The sequence below is a fragment of the Oncorhynchus keta genome, chromosome 1 (assembly GCF_023373465.1).
Source record: "Oncorhynchus keta strain PuntledgeMale-10-30-2019 chromosome 1, Oket_V2, whole genome shotgun sequence".
Lineage (NCBI taxonomy): Eukaryota > Metazoa > Chordata > Actinopteri > Salmoniformes > Salmonidae > Oncorhynchus > Oncorhynchus keta.
Genome location: NC_068421.1, coordinates 32,625,759 through 32,640,332, shown reverse-complemented (window position 1 = coordinate 32,640,332; position 14,574 = coordinate 32,625,759). Strand labels below are relative to the sequence as shown.

Below are 14,574 nucleotides of genomic sequence, written 5' to 3'. Positions count from 1 at the left end.
GGGGTCAAAACAGGCTCTGTTAAAATCGCTACTGCCAATACTAGTAGACAGACAGACAGACTAGATTCACTGGAGGAGAAGGGTGATTTAGGATACAGTTTCACACCAATACTGCCATTCTTAAATTGGACTCTACACTCAACTCCTTCATTCCTTTCTTTCTCACAGACACTGTGTATAACCCATATTACTGTATCATATTGTATTACCTCGCTATTTAAGGGATGATTTTACTAGTTCTATACTTCTGTTTCTTTCTCTTAAACCTGTTGACTGGTTTCAGTTGAATGTATCCTGTAATATATAGCTGAAACACTGCCTGTCTGGTGTCCACTATCAACCATGTAGCGTGAGAGAGAGTGTGACTGTGTGTGTCGTGTGAGGAACACTGATCAACGTGTCTTTCAGAACAGCCTGAGAAATATGCACCCTGTTAGTGTGTGTATACAGTATACACTGTGTCTTTTTATATGTGAAGCAATGCATTTTCTCTCTGTGCAAGAACTATTTACAAAGCCTCTGACTCCTCTTGCAAAATGAAACATTCGCCTCAAAACAGTTTTACCTGTGTTCAAAATCAAACTACAGACAGGCTGTTTCTCAGAAGCCCACACTCAGGTGATCAATGACCGGTGTTGTTCAGAGAACGAAGGGAAAGGATTATATATATATATATCTCTCTCAACCTGTGCTTTTGCCTTGATTTTATCTGTTTCTCTCCCTTATTCCTCCCTCACTCTTTGTCCCTCCTCTTCCTCATCTCTCTCTTTCTCATTTTCTCTCCTCCTTCCTTTCTGTAGACTAACTGTGGTGGGAGAGTAAGTACAGGGGCATGATTCATGGCTGCCTGAGATACTCACCCCCAGTGTGTGTGTCTGTCTGTCTGTCTGTCTGGGTGTGTGGGTGTATGAGTGCATGTGTTAGTGTACGTACGAGCTACTAGTTTTACTCATGGCTGCCTGAGATACTCACCCCCCAGTGTGTGTGTCTGTCTGTCTGGGTGTGTGGGTGTATGAGTGCATGTGTTAGTGTACGTACGAGCTACTAGTTTTACTCATGGCTGCCTACTCACCCCCCAGTGTGTGTGTCTGTCTGTCTGTCTGTCTGGGTGTGTGGGTGTATGAGTGCATGTGTTAGTGTACGTACGAGCTACTAGTTTTACTCATGGCTGTCTGGGCTACAGTGACCGTTACTGATACTCAATTGTCACTGACTGCACCATCTGAGAGATGAACCCCACTTCACCTCTGCTCCCAACACACACAGACTTCATCTGCCCCTCATTTTCATGTGGCAGGTAAATGAGAATGGCCAACTATAAAGTACTTCTGTCCTGCTGCAATGTGCCCGTGTGACTGTCCATTTAACCTGATCACAGAGTGCAGAGTTGATATAGTAACGTGCATCTCATCTCTACTGCAGCACTACACAGCACTGTATGACCCATCTTCACTTTGCATTTCTAGGAATTTTGATTTGGTGTCCTACCTTGCCCTTTGCCCGTTGCCCTCTGCCCCCGTCCCTTCCAGACGTATACAGGCTCTATCCTGGGGCAGTAAACCCCTACCAGGTGCTGCCCATCTACACAGCTGACCAGATGTACACCAATAAGAAGATAGGAGAGATGCCTCCACACATCTTTGCCATCGCAGACAACTGTTACTTCAACATGCAGAGGAACAACAGAGACCAGTGCTGCATCATCTGGTGTGTGAGAGGGAGAGGGGTGTGTGTGTCTGGGTGTGTGTGTGTTCCTCCAGGTCCTAGCAGCCATCAGTGGACAACACTCCTGGATAGAACAACATGTCCTGGAGGCGAATCCTATACTGGAGGGTGTGACACCCCTCCCACTCTGTCTGACACATTCTCGTTGTTCTTGTTTCCTTATTAGGATGCCGGTGGGCGGAGTTGGGAGGGTCATCAGCTACATGGGAAACACCTGGGCCCGGTGTCTCCCAGGATAAATCACCACTTCCCCATTCATGGAGGAGACTCTCTCCATGCAGACACCTTTACAGATGACTTTTGGTTGTTTGCTTTGGGACCTTTCAACACCCTGCATTATCACATTCATGCATGCCAAAACACTCACATACACTACTGATTACTGATTACACACACCATTGTATATTGTACTTAGTTTACTTTATTTAATAAATATATGTTTTGTTACTCCTTATCTCCACGTTGTCTCGCTTTTGTTACGAGCTTTGAGCCGGTTCGTGACAAGGGTAGGACACACACACGATCACAATAATAAACCCTATAGTAGTTCTAGTCCTGAGTGTTGAGGGTTTTGTGTTGTCTGTCCGCAGCGTTTGGTAACGCTAAGACGATCCGTAATGATAACTCTAGCCGCTTCGGGAAATACATCGACATCCACTTCAACAAGAGAGGAGCCATAGAGGGGGCCAAGATAGAACAGTACCTGCTGGAGAAGTCACGAGTCTGCAGACAGGGTTGGATTCAGGGGGCGGGGTTATAGAGTCTGCAGACAGGTATGGATTCAGGGGGCGGGGTTATAGAGTCTGCAGACAGGTATGGATTCAGGGGGTGGGGTTATAGAGTCTGCAGACAGGGTTGGATTCAGGGGGCGGGGTTATAGAGTCTGCAGACAGGTATGGATTCAGGGGGCGGGGTTATAGTCTGCAGACAGGTATGCATTCAGGGGGCGGGGTTATAGGGTCTGCAGACAGAGTTGGATTCATTAGTGCACACCATAGCAAAACGAAGCAAAACGTTTTGGAACAGGAAGTGTTAGCTAGCTGAAGTAAGCAACTGTCCTGTATCCTGTGATACAGTCTACGAGCTGTGTTACTTTGGTCACTATCGTGTCATCTCTTCCCCCCCCTATCGTGTCATCCCCCCCCCTCTGCAGGCTCGTGATGAGAGGAACTACCATAGCAACACATCGAGTTCACAGACAACCAGGACGCCCTGGACATGATCCCTATTAAACCCATGAACATCATCAGCCTCATAGACGAGGAGAGCAAGTTCCCCAAGGTATTGATGATAGTATAACCTTGAGGTAGAGGAGGATAGGCGGTGGGCGAGAGAGGGATGAGAAACATGATCGCTATCAAACCCTTGATCATCATAAACCTCATAGACACGGAGAGCAATTTCCCCAATGTAACTGCATTAAAGATAGATACGGTACACATACAGATGTAGGATCTTAATTTGATAACCCTGTTGCAGGGAACATTCCTGCAATGTAGGAAATATCAAATTTGTATTGTATTTGAGTTTTAAAAAGGCTTCTGAAGTTTTTAATTTCCACATAGAAATTTCAGACCTGATTTTCCCTTATGGAAAATGTATCAACAGCTACAAGAATGCCCATTAATTATAATGCACATGGCCACCCGAGTGGCGCTGCTGGTGTTGTAGCCGGCCACAACCGGGAGACCCATGGGGTGTTGTCCATCGCACACTAGCGACTCCTGTTGTGGGCCGGGCGCAGAGTATGCTGACACAGTCGCCAGGTGTACAGTGTTCCCTACAACACATTGGAGCGGCTGGCTTCCGGGTTAAGTGGTTATTGTGTCAAGAAGCAGTGCGGCTTGGTTGGGTTGTGTTTCGGGAGTACGCACAGCTCTCGACCTTTGCCTCTCCTGAGTCTGTACGGGAGTTGCAGCGATGAGACAAGACTGTAACTAACAATTGGATACCACAAAATTGGGGAGAAGAAAAATAATAAAGAAATATAAAAAAATTTAAAATAATTATAATCCACATAATATTGTTGCTGCAGGACTATTTTCCTGCTGTAGCAAACTGGGTCAAATTAAGATGCTACATCTGTTGTTCCCTAACGTAGAAGGAAGAGGAGAGAGGGAAACACGGATACAGTATAATAGGGAGAGAACAAATATATTTGTGTAAACCTATTCTGTCAGTTCCCAGGGTACTTAGTTAGATCATATCTCCCTAACCCATCCCTCTCATCCACCCCCCCCCCCCCCATCCCCCACTCTCCGTCTCAGGGTACAGACAGGGTACAGGGTACAGACAGGGTACAGGGTACAGACACTACTATGTTGAATAAGTTGAACTTTCAGCATAAGTTGAACACCAACTACGTTCCTCCTAAGACCACTTATGAGACCCAGTTTGGCATCCAGCACTTTGCTGGGGTGGTTCACTACGAGACACGAGGTACGTGACAACATTATGGCAACATGATTATCACATACTCACTGACTGATTATCATATACAACATGATGACCAAAATCATCAACTCTTGGAGGATAGTGGAAATTGATAAAATGCTTATTTAATGTTAAAACCAACATGCTTTGATTTTGTAATGACCACCCTCAATGAATAATATAATAATAATAATAATATAATATAATATAATATAATAATAATAATAATAATAATGAAAAATAATTAAATGAAAAAGTCACTGTAAAGGGTTCTTCTCAGGACTAATAGAGACACTAGACCCAATGTCCTAAACAATAACCAATAGCCTTATCAACAACCAATAACCAATATCTGTATCAATAACCAATAGCCTTATCAATAACCAATAACCAATAGCCATATCAATAACCAAGAGCCTTATCAATAACCAATAACCAATAGCCTTATCAATAACCAATAACCAATAGCCATATCAATAACCAAGAGCCTTATCAATAACCAATAACCAAAAGCCTTATCCGTTACCAATAACTAATAGTCTTATCGATAACCAATAACTAATAGCCTTATCAATAACCAATAACCAAGAACCTTATCAATAACCAATAGCCCTATCAATAACCAAAAGCCTTATCAATAACCAATAACCAAGATCCTTCTCAATAACCAATAAACAATAGCCTTATCAATAACCAAGAGCCTTATCAATAACCAATATCCGTATCAATAACCAATAGCCTTATCAATAACCAATAGCCTTATCAATAACCAATAACTAATAGCCTTATCAATTACCAATAGCCAAGAGCCCTATCAATAACCAATAACCAAGAGCCCTATCAATAACCAAGAGCCTTATCAATAACCAATAACCAAGAGCCTTATCAATAACCAATAACCATAGCCTTATCAATAACCAACAACCAAAAGACTTATCCATTACCAATAACTAATAGCCTTATCAATAACCAATAACCATAGCCTTATCAATAACCAACAACCAAAAGACTTATCCATTACCAATAACTAATAGCCTTATCAATAACCAATAACCAATAGCCCTATCAATAACCAATAACCAATATCACTATCAATAACCAATAACTAATAGCCTTATCAATAACCAATAACCAATAGCCCTATCAATAACCAATAACCAATAACACTATCAATAACCAATAACCCTATCAGTAACCTATAACCAATAGCCCTATCAATAACCTACAACCAATAGCCCTATCAATAACCTACAACCAATAGCCCTATCAATAACCTACAACCAATAGCCCTATCAATAACCAACAGGTCCAACTTCCTGAAGATGAGGAAGTCAGCCATGATGATCCAGAAGAGGTGGCGAGGATACCATTGTCGCAAGAACTATGGAACTGTGAGTTTTAAAAACTTGATCACTTGAACTGTTCCTTGTATCATTAATCAAATTACAATTTCTCCTCCATGTCCTCTCCTCCTCCCCCTCCTCCCCTCCTTCTCCTCCCCTCCCCTCCTAGATGCGGGCAGGGTTCACCAGACTGCAGTCGTTGTATCACTCCAGGTGGCTGTACATAATGTACCACATGGCCAGACAGAGAGTGATGGGTCTGCAGGCCAGGTGTAGAGGATGTCTGGTCCGAAGGGCCTTCATCACCATCCAGGCTCACACACGGGGTATGATCGCACAACGCCTCGACAAGAGACTGAAGGGAGAGGTGAGAAAGAGACAGACACACACAGTGCAGACTGAAAGAAAGCCTCAGTCCCGCTCACTCTCTCATCCTAACCCTTTCTCTCACTCTCTCATCCTAACCCTTTCTCTCACTCACTCACTCTCTCATCCTAACCCTTTCACTCACTCACTCACTCACTCACTCACTCACTCACTCACTCACTCACTCACTCACTCACTCACTCACTCACTCACTCACTCACTCACTCACTCACTCTCTCATCCTAACCCTTTCTCTCACTCACTCTCTCATCCTAACCCTTTCTCTCACTCACTCTCATCCTAACCTTTTCTCTCACTCACTCTCTCATCCTAACCCTTTCTCTCACTCACTCTCTCATCCTAACCCTTTCTCTCACTCACTCTCTCATCCTAACCCTTTCTCTCACTCACTCACTCTCTCATCCTAACCCTTTCTCTCACTCTCTCATCCTAACCCTTTCTCTCACTCACTCACTCACTCACTCACTCACCACTCACTCACTCACTCACTCACTCACTCACTCACTCACTCACTCACTCACTCACTCTCTCATCCTAACCCTTTCTCTCACTCACTCTCTCATCCTAACCCTTTCTCTCACTCACTCTCTCATCCTAACCCTTTATCTCACTCACTCTCTCATCCTAACCCTTTCTCTCACTCACTCTCTCATCCTAACCCTTTCTCTCACTCACTCTCTCATCCTAACCCTTTCTCTCTCTCACTCTCATCCTAACCTTTTCTCTCACTTTCTCTTGCATTCTTTTTTTTCTCGTTCTCTCTCTCCGTCTGTTTCCTCTCTCTCTCTCTCTCTCTCTCTCTCTCTCTCTCTCTCTCTCTCTCTCTCTCTCTCTCTCTCTCTCTCTCTCTCTCCCTCTGTTTCCTCCCTCTCCTCTCTCTCTCTCTCTCTCTCTCTCTCTCTCTCTCTCTCTCTCTCTCTCTCTCTCTCTCTCTCTCTCTCTCTCTCTCTCTCTCTCTCAGTATCGGAGGAGGTGGGAGGCAGAGAAGCTGCGTCTGGTTGAGGAGGAGAAACTGAGGAACCAGATGAGCGCTAAGAAGGCAAAGGTCTGGAACACACACACATACAGGCGTCATGCACCCCAAAAATCAGAGGGGGCACAAAGTACATGAGGATGGTTAGGGATGGTCCGTAGGGGGGCCAGGCCCTGCAATCTAGAGCCATAATCATTATGCTTAATTCTATGTAAAGAAATATGTCAATTTTTCTGCATATCTAAGCATACCTCTTGAGCTGTCTGTATCCTCCTGACTGGTACATTTAGTTATTGCTAGCTTTTCTAAAGTCTACCAACCTTGCCAGCAGGCATGCCAGCTAAGATACTTAGATAAGATAGCTACTCTAACTTGATAGCCTGAAATGGCTCCATCATAGAATTACTAGCTGGCTAGTAGTATTACAGAAAAATAACAACTGTTTTTAGGACAAATCTGAGGGGGCATACACACACACACACACACACACACACACACACACACACACACACACACACACACACAGACACACACACACACTCTTCTGTAGGTAGAAGCATAGCGTAACCACCAGGGGAGACTGGCCCAGCTAGCGAAGGAGGACACGGAGAGGGAGAAGAGAGAGAGGGAGGAGGTGCGGAAGAAGAAGGAGATGGTGGAGCAGATGGAGAATGCCAGACATGAGCCGGTGAACGATTCTGACATGGTGGATAAGATGTTCGGCTTTCTGGGAACAACAAACTCCTTCCCTGGCCAGGAGGGAGCACCACCAGCTGGGTTCTAGGTGAGAAGGGCGCCACCTGGTGGACAGACAGACAAACACTGCCACAGTTAACACAATCTGCTCTGGGCTACATTCAAATCGTTCACTGTGTGTCTGTGTGTGTGCATAAATGTGTGTGTTTGCGCGTACATGCATCTGTTTGTAGGACTTGGAGCGTGCCCAGAAGGAGCTTGAGGAGGAGGATTTAGACGCTGTTCTTCCTCTCCCTGAGGATGAGGAGGATGACCTGTCAGAGTATACGTTTGCCAAATTCGCTGCCACCTATTTCCAGGGCAACACCACACACACCTATGGCCGACGCTGCTGTTCCATGACGACCACATGACCTCTCAACTCTGACCCGTGACCTCTAACCCCAGTAGACCATGGGGGTTTGTCAGACTGTCCTTTCAGGCAGACTCCTTCTACCCAACTGTACTTTTTATAATTACAGCAACAACACTGTTTAGAGTTGCAAAATTCCAGTAACTTTTCCCTACTTTCCCCGGTTGTCCAGAAATCCAGATAGGAAGATCCCTGGAATCAGGAGGGGTAAGAGAGAGGAGGAGGTTTTGGAGATTTAAGCATTCTAGAAATGATGACATTGGCCTTAGCGTCTGGGCACTTTGTCTACGTCCCAAATGGCACCCTATTCCCTACACCCTACTCCATGGTAAAAAGTGGCGCACTATATAGGGATAGGGTGCCATTTGGGACCCAGAGAGTATGTAGATCAGATATAATGTTGATGATGTGTTTTCTGACAGGTGGTGAAGTGCCTGAACGACGGAGAGATTAGTCTCCATGGCAACAGCATGCTGACACACAGACACACACACACATCCATTACCTCTCTTTTTCTCTCCTCTCCTCTTTCCACCTCTCTTCTTCTCCCCCCTCCCGCTGTCCTCCCACTCTCTCCTCCCCCGTCTCCCTCTCTCCTCATCTTTCTTCTCTCCCAGGCCACTAAGTCTAAGAAGCCCATCATGTTGCCAGTAACCTTTATGGACGGCACCACTAAGAGTGTGTGTGTCTACCTCAAGGTCTCCTCCCTAGGCAGTGGAAAGGACCAGGGTGCCCAGGAGCAGTATGCCCAGGAGCAGGGTGCCCAGGAGCAGGGTGCCAAGGAGCAGGGTGCTCAGGAGAAGGGTGCCCAAGAGCAGGGTGCTCAGGAGCAGTATGCCAAGGAGCAGGGTGCCCAGGAGCAGGGTGCTCAGGAGAAGGGTGCCCAGGAGCAGGGTGCCAAGGAGCAGGGTGCCCAGGAGCAGGGTGCCCAGGAGCAGTATGCCAAGGAGCAGGGTGCCCAGGAGCAGGGTGCCCAGGAGCAGTATGCCAAGGAGCAGGGTGCCCAGGAGCAGGGTGCCCAGGAGCAGGGTGCCAAGGAGCAGGGTGCCCAGGAGCAGTATACCAAGGACCAGGGTGCCCAGGAGCAGTATTCCCAGGAGCAGGGTACCCAGGAGCAGGGTGCCAAGGAGCAGGGTGCCCAGGAGCAGGGTGCCCAGGAGCAGGGTGCCCAGGAGCAGGGTGCCAAGGAGCAGGGTGCCCAGGAGCAGTATGCCCAGGAGTAGGGTGCCCAGGAGCAGGGTGCCAAGGAGCAGGGTGCCCAGGAGCAGGCTGCCTAGGTGCAGGGTGCCCAGGAGCAGGGTGCCTAGGAGCAGGGTGCCCAGGAGAGGAACGCCCCCTGGAGATTGTTCTACAGGAAGGAGATTTTCACGCCCGTGCACAACCCTGCAGACAACGCTGTGGCCACCAACTTCATCTATCAACAGACTGTACGAGGGGTCACGTTTGGAGAGTAACGCTGTGACAGGGTGAGTTTTACACTGACACCAAATGACCTCTCAGTTACAAGGTGGCACTGTTTTTATGGTTCTCTGAGCCTGATAGGAACAAACTCTCTTCTTGCTCTTTTCCAGGATGAGATGACTGTGTTGACTATGGGTCAGACCCTAACCTCACTGTCTCTGTTTCTGTCTCTCTCTGTCACTTAATTCAATTCAATTCAAATGCCTTCATTGGCATGATTAACATATGTTTACATTGTCAAAGCAAATGGAATAGACAATAAACAAAAGGGTAAATAAACAAGGTAAACATCTCTCTCTCTCTGTCAATACGACGACTTGGCAGAGTTAGCCAATCCGCAGTACTTTGTTGAATTTGACCCTAGCTCTAACCTCTCCCCCTCTCTCTTTCAATTCAATTCAAGGGGCTTTATTGGCATGGGAAACATGTGTTAACATTGCCAAAACAAGTGAGGTAGATGATATACAAAAGTGAAATAAACTATAGAAATTAACAGTAGACATTACACATACAGAATTTTCAAAACAATAAAGACATTACAAATGTCATATTATGTATATAGTGTTGTAACAATGTACAAATGGTTAAAGGACACAATATAAAATAAATAAGCATAAATATGGGTTGTATTTACAATGGTGTTTGTTCTTCACTGGTTGCCCTTTTCTTGTGGCAACAGGTCACAATCCTGCTGCTGTGATGGCACACTGTGGAATTTCACCCAATTTCAACTTTCACACTCAGAGTTAGCCAGTCAACATTATTATGTGGACTACGGTTCTGAGATCCTGACAGAGCGTCTGCTGAGCCTGATCCCATCCTACATCCCCGACCGAGAGGTCAGCTCCCCCCGGAGCGTGGAGAAATGGGCCCACATCATCATGGCTGCCCACAAAAAGGTACTGCTGGCCGGGGAATGGTTGGCCAGGCTCCCTTCTAGGGACTGGCTCTCTCTGGATGTCACTGGTTCTGATGTTTTATCTAGTAATCTACCCTACCTTTAAGAAGAAGGTTTTACTTTCAGTTATTTTGATTGTAATATGTGATTGTCTTACCTATTTATTTTTTTAAATACACTGATTGTAAGTCCCTAAGGATGTGTCCCTAATGGCACCATATTTCCTACATAGGGCAGTACTTTTGACCAGAGCCATATGGAACCTGGTCAAAGGTAGTGCACTATATAGGGAATAGGAGGCCATCTGCAGGTACCTGCTGTAATGTACCTGCTGTAATGTACCTGCTGTACCTGCTGTAATGTACCTGCTGTAATGTACCTGCTGTACCTGCTGTAATGTACCTGCTGTAATGTACCTGCTGTACCTTCTGTAATGTACCTGCTGTAATGTACCTGCTGTAATGTACCTGCTGTAATGTACCCGCTGTACCTTCTGTACCTGCTGTAATGTACCTGCTGTACCTGCTGTAATGTACCTGCTGTAATGTACCTGCTGTACCTTCTGTACCTGCTGTAATGTACCTGCTGTAATGTACCTGCTGTACCTGCTGTAATGTACCTGCTGTACCTTCTGTACCTGCTGTAATGTACCTGCTGTACCTTCTGTGCCTGCTGTAATGTACCTGCTGTACCTGCTGTACCTGCTGTAATGTACCTGCTGTACCTTCTGTACCTGCTGTAATATACCTGCTGTACCTTCTGTAATGTACCTGCTGTAATGTACCTGCTGTACCTGCTGTAATGTACCTGCTGTACCTTCTGTACCTGCAGTAATGTACCTGCTGTACCTTCTGTACCTGCTGTAATGTACCTGCTGTACCTTCTGTACCTGCTGTAATGTACCTGATGTACCTGCTGTACCTGCTGTAATGTACCTGCTGTACATGCTGTAATGTACCTTCTGTACCTGCTGTAATGTACCTGCTGTACCTTCTGTACCTGCTGTAATGTACCTGCTGTACCTTCTGTACCTGCTGTAATGTACCTGCTGTACCTTCTGTACCTGCTGTAATGTACCTGCTGTACCTGATGTAATGTACCTGCTGTACCTGCTGTAATGTACCTGCTGTACCTGCTGTAATGTACCTGCTGTACCTGCTGTAATGTACCTGCTATAATGTACCTGATGTAATGTACCTGCTGCAATGTACCTGCTGTAATGTACCTGCTGTAATGTACCTACTGTACCTGCCGTACCTGCTGTAATGTACCTGCTAGAACTGCTTTACCTGCTGTAATGTACCTTCTATAACTGCTGTACCTGCTGTAATGTACCTGCTGTACCTGCTGTAACGTACCTTCTGTAATGTACCTGCTGTACCTGCTGTAATGTACCTGCTGTAATGTACCTGCTATAACTGCTGTACCTGCGGTAATGTACCTGCGATAACTGCTGTACCTGCTGTACCTGCTGTAATGTACCTGCTGTAATGTACCTGCTGTACCTGCTGTAACGTACCTGCTGTACCTGCTGTAATGTACCTACTGTACCTGCTGTACCTGCTGTAATGTACCTGCTGTACCTGCTGTAATGTACCTGCTGTAATGTACCTGCTGTAATGTACCTGCTGTACCTGCTGTAATGTACCTGCTGTACCTGCTGTAATGTACCTGCTGTACCTGCTGTAATGTACCTGCTGTACCTGCTGTACCTGATGTAATGTACCTGCTGTACCTGCTGTAACGTACCTGCTGTACCTGCTGTAATGTACCTACTGTACCTGCTGTACCTGCTGTAATGTACCTGCTGTACCTGATGTAATGTACCTGCTGTAATGTACCTGCTGTAACATACCTGCTGTACCTGATGTAATGTACCTGCTGTAACGTACCTGCTGTACCTGATGTAATGTACCTGCTGTACCTGCTGTAATGTACCTGCTGTACCTGCTGTACCTGATGTAATGTACCTGCTGTAATGTACCTGCTGTAATGTACCTGCTGTACCTGATGTAATGTACCTGCTGTACCTGATGTAATGTACCTGCTGTACCTGCTGTAATGTACCTGCTGTACCTGATGTAATGTACCTGCTGTACCTGATGTAATGTACCTGCTGTACCTGATGTAATGTACCTGCTGTACCTGCTGTAATGTGCCTGCTGTAATGTACCTACCTTCATTAATACCCTTCAGTCAGTCTGTTTGGTGCTGGACCTCGTCATATCTCGGAGGATTCGTTCTTAACTTGCGGAGGTTGTTCCTGTAAACTTGGTATACATGTGATCTCGACTTAGTTTCCTCACTCCTCACAAAGTGTGCACTTGCACCCGTCATGGATTTACAATCATTGGATTGGTGTACTCATTCGCTGTAGGGTGTTTCCACCATTGTTAAACCCATGACAGGGAGTGTGAAAGTACACACTTTGGGAGAAGGACGGATAATCGGGACACAGCCCTAGTCACGTGTCCATACTCTGATTCCACCCCTCTCTCCACCATACAGGTCCAAGTCAGCCTAAGAATGATGTCATTGTGGACAGGAGCAGGTGCTGCTAGAACTCTCTTTCCCAGAGATCACTGCAGTCTCCAGCAGCAGGTAAGGCATGACGGGATTTGGAGTCCATCCTAACACTGTTGCCTTCTCGACCATAAACATAACAGCAACTCTCTGTTTCTTTTTCTTAGGTTTTCTGTTATTTTCTTATATCCTCTTTTCTCCTGAGCTACTAATTTCAAGAAGCCTATTTACTATGTTGCCTGTAATAATAATACCTTTAATTTGTAGAGTTAGTTAGCCATCCTCCTTACTTGGGCTAGCTACTCTGTTTTGTTGGTGGCCACCTCAACTTCCAATGGTTAGCTGACCTGTTAGGGAATAAATATGTGCTCGATCTTTCGAGCTAACGACTGTATTCCTGTCTCTCTCTCTCTTCTTCTGAGACTTCTTGCTAGCTACACCGCACAGCGCACGCCCTGTCTCTCTCTCTGTCTCTCTGTCTCTCTGTCTCTCTCTCTCTCTCTCTCTCTCTCTCTCTCTCTCTCTCTGCTCTCTCTTTCTCTCTCTGCTCTCTCTCCCCCTCTCCTTCTTCTGAGACTTCTTGCTAGCTACACCGCACAGCGCATGAGCAATTCTTTGAGCATTTTTTTCTTCCCCTGTGTGTCAATAGAGGTGGCAAGCTGCAGGGGCAGAGTTTTACGTTGGTGACCATGAAGGGCGATGAGTTTACATTCACGTCGACCAACTCTGAGGACATCAGAGACCTTGTGGTAACTTTCCTAGAGGGCCTGAGGAACCGGTCCAAGTATGTGGTGCCTCTGCAGGACAACACCAACGCTGGTGAGTAGAGTACACACACAAACACATAAACATAAACACACACCCCCACAAACTGTACCTTTTCCCCTCCAGTTGGGGAGTCTACGTTCCTGTCGTTTCAAAGGGGAGACCTGATCCTATTGGACCAGGAGACGGGTCAGCAGGTCATGACCTCAGGCTGGGCCCACGGGGTCAATGAACGGACCAATCAGAAAGAAGATTTCCCTGCTGACGCCGTCTACGTCCTGCCGACTGTTACCAGACCTCAGGCTGACGTAGTGGTAAGACATACACACACACAGCCTTTACACACACACAGCCTTAGCATGATCCTCAATCCTCTCTCTCTAGGCGTCGGTTACCATGACACCAGACCAGCGACAGGAGACGGTCCGTTTGTCTCAGCTGGTTCTCCCGGAAACTGTAGAGGAGAGGGTTAAACCTTACACACTGGAAGAGTTCAGCTATGACCACTTCAGGTAGACACGCACGCACGTATGCATTTATTTATTTTTTCAACCTTTATTTAACTAGGCAAGTCAGTTCAGAACAAATTCTTATTTGCAATGACAGCCTAGGAAAAGTGGGTTAACTGCCTTGTTTAGGGGCAGTGTGGTGGGCCAGGCGCATGCACGTTGACTTCGGTCGCCAGGTTAAGTGAGCAGTGTGTCAACACTGTGTTTTGGAGGATGCATGGCTCTCGACCTTTGCCTCTCCCGAGTCTACGGCAGTTGCAGCAATGGGACAAGACTGTAACTACCAATTGGATATCACGAAAAAGGGGTAAAAAGTACAAAAAAAACAAAGAAGCTGTATTGTAGATTAGAACCCTCAGACTCAGATTGAATCTTGGCTGAGGTGTCTGTTTTTATAAAAACAATAAAGATGATTGGATGAGGGCAGTGGCCGATGTCTTTTTTTCAAC

The 14,574-nt window shown here is 46.1% G+C and overlaps 1 pseudogene; it reads left to right on the top strand.

The window, feature by feature from the left end:
- Positions 1–423: 423 nt before the first annotated feature.
- On the top strand, positions 424–14,132 carry LOC118396090 (unconventional myosin-VIIa-like; annotated as a pseudogene).
- The last annotated feature ends 442 nt before the right edge of the window (positions 14,133–14,574 follow it).